At 42.2% G+C, this 2,859-nt stretch overlaps 1 long non-coding RNA gene across 1 annotated transcript; it reads left to right on the forward strand.

Moving 5' to 3' along the window:
- Positions 1-705: 705 nt before the first annotated feature.
- Positions 706-1,328, forward strand: LOC127534998 (uncharacterized). Its single transcript, XR_007943636.1, has 2 exons — positions 706-889; positions 995-1,328. It is a non-coding gene; the product is annotated as an uncharacterized LOC127534998 (long non-coding RNA).
- Positions 1,329-2,859: the final 1,531 nt, after the last annotated feature.

Consider the following 2,859-nt stretch of genomic DNA (forward strand, 5'->3'; position numbering starts at 1 on the left):
GAGCCCTGATGCTCTCTCCTCCACAAGCAAAACAAATGTGCGCGCGGTTGCGTAGTGCGGAGCTCGCCCACCTCTGCATGGGCTTGCTTGCTGTGCGCGTAACCGTTGATTGACAGCATGACAAAGCTGAAGCTCGAACTTGATTGGTCGGCAGCAACCGGCGCTTTTTGGAATAACATGGGGGTCTATGAGAGGAAGGCGGAGCTCAGGAATAAATTTTCATATCGCGTTATTCTAACTTTATATTATAGTATCGAACTAGACTAACACGTTTAAGCTTTGTTAAAAAATGATACATAGATTGAAAACAAACGGAAACTCCGGACAGCAGCTTTAAGATGAAATATAAAAACATTGTTCAAACAGGTCAGACCTCGGCATGATCTCATGGAGGTACTTCATGTTGATCATGTTTTACATTGTAAAGTAGCCTAAATATTAAGTGGCTGTTTGACTGTGCAGTTGTTTTATCCACACATAGCCTAAATGTCTGCATCCATATCATGTTCTGTTAAATAATTAAGCCTATTTAAACTAACATAGACTTCTGCTCAGCCAACTGAAAGAAAGCAGATGCCTGTAAAACGGGTGGAATAAAAGGTCATGCACACACACACACACACACACACACACACACACACACACACATATATATATGTGTATATATATATATATATATATATATATATGATTATTTAGTTCTCTTTTGTGTCTTTTTTGTTTTTTGGCCCCTTCACACCACAGACCTTGTAACTGTAAGTAGGCAATACTCCAAAGATTTATCCAAATGGTAGTTTAAGTGTACTGAAACATGTCACTGATCTAGGATGAAGAGGATGAAACTGTGTCTGCTGCCTTTACAGAGGGGGATCCAGAAAGGCATACAGAGGTATGTTACAGATAGTTCTCTTCTCATTCACATTTTGGGTGGAATATAGAGTGTGACATTTAGCCTACATTTAAGTATCGCACATTCTCATCTTTTTTTTAACAGAGCATGGCTGGACAGCAGCAGGATGGTCCCTCAGCTTCCACTGCACAGACTGACACAGTGAGATGGATGTTCAGGAAACGTTCATTCTGTGGAATTCATGTGCAACTGTATAATTTAATGTCCTCTTTGTATTCCCAGTTATCAGTAAAACAGATTTACAAACTGCATTTGCTGAGAAAAATCCAAAAAACAGATTAGGAGGGCAGATCTGGAAATTGAAATACTGGAGCACAAGTTAGAGGTGGGTGATGGTCACAGGTGAATTATGTTAACTACTGGAACATTAACTGAACTATCTCTTTTATTTGTAGGAAATAAAGAAGACCAAATGAAATGTGTTTCATGTCTGTATTTGCTGTGGTGATGATGGTGACTTAAACTGTAAAGTGATTATTGCATACGGTGTCTCTGACTGCTCTGCTGTCCTGGATAGCTGCAGGTGGATGGGGTCATCATCTGGGTCTTCAGTTTGTAGGGCAGGGTGTTGCTCTCCTCTAATAGTAATATTATGAAGAACAACACATGCCACAGTAATATCACAGGCCCTCTCAGGGGTCACCCTGAGGAGACGTAGGCTCTGGAAACGGGCTTTCAGCAGGCCTATGGTCATCTCCACCCGGGCTCTGGTCCTGCAGTGAGTCCAGTTGAAGTTCTGTTGGGGGCCTGGTTCAGGGTCAGGGTATGAGGTCATCAGCCTGGGTTGGCATGGTAACCCCTGTCACCCAGTAGAAGGCCATCAAACTCTCCTGTAATGTATAGTGGATACATCAGAGCATATTAAAGGAGGGAGACAAGAGAATTCTATTGTGAAAATCTTTAGGCTGCTGACCATTCTGCAGTCTGTTGCTCAGGTTAGACTCACCATAAATCCTGGAGTCATGAACAGACCCAGACCACTTGGCCTATACATTAGAAATGATGTATGCAGCATCACATATGATCTGGACAGTGCAGAGAATGACAGATGTTGAACTATGATGCAGTCTTTAACATTTAGAAACAGTAGTCAGTCTACCTGTAGCCTACCTGCACATTTATGCTGTGAATGGACTTCCTATTCATGATGTGAGGGAGCTGTGATGGGGATGTGTGTGCATCTATGCAGCCAATCACACTGGGAAATCCTAAAAGAAATTAAAATGACTAATCCCAGTCTGAGGTTGCAGCACAATGTCATTAACAGAATATGATTTAAAATGAATTTAACAGATCTCTACATCATTCACCTGTAATCCTGTAGAACTGCTCCTTGATGTTCTGACAGGTTTAGGTCCACAATGATGAGTAAAAGTCGTTTCAGAGCCAGGAAAACTTTTCTGACTGTCCTGCATACAGTTGTCTTACTTAAGTGCTCTGCATCTCCGACATCATATAAAAACTTCCATCTGCAAAGAACCACAGCGCAACATCTGCTGGATGTGAGAGCATGACTGCGGCTGGTAATGTAAATGTAAGGACGGATTAGGTTGTTTATGTAGATTATGGACTTGAAACGATTACAAAACGGTACCGCTCAAGCCGATAATTGTCCGGAAATGCGAGAACATTTATCCGCAGTCTGACAATCTACCGACGAATATTTAATTATCTGTGCAGTAATGCTGCTCCTTTATCCACTGGATCGTTAAGAAAAGCTGTTCTACGCCAAAACTCGCTCGCTTACTGACTGAATGAATGAGGAAATGAAACAGCGTGTGTGGCTGAAAGTGGGCGGAGACAGAGAGAAACTCGAGGTTTTCTCAGATAAACCTGCTGGCGACCAGGTTCAAGTCATAGAGTCTGTTACTGCGGTAACTGACCGAGAGTTTAAGTTACCCCTCTTTGTGAAACAGGCTCGAGTTACCCCTCTGTCTCAGGGTTAAGTT

This window comes from Acanthochromis polyacanthus, chromosome 8 (genome assembly GCF_021347895.1).
Source record: "Acanthochromis polyacanthus isolate Apoly-LR-REF ecotype Palm Island chromosome 8, KAUST_Apoly_ChrSc, whole genome shotgun sequence".
NCBI lineage: Eukaryota > Metazoa > Chordata > Actinopteri > Pomacentridae > Acanthochromis > Acanthochromis polyacanthus.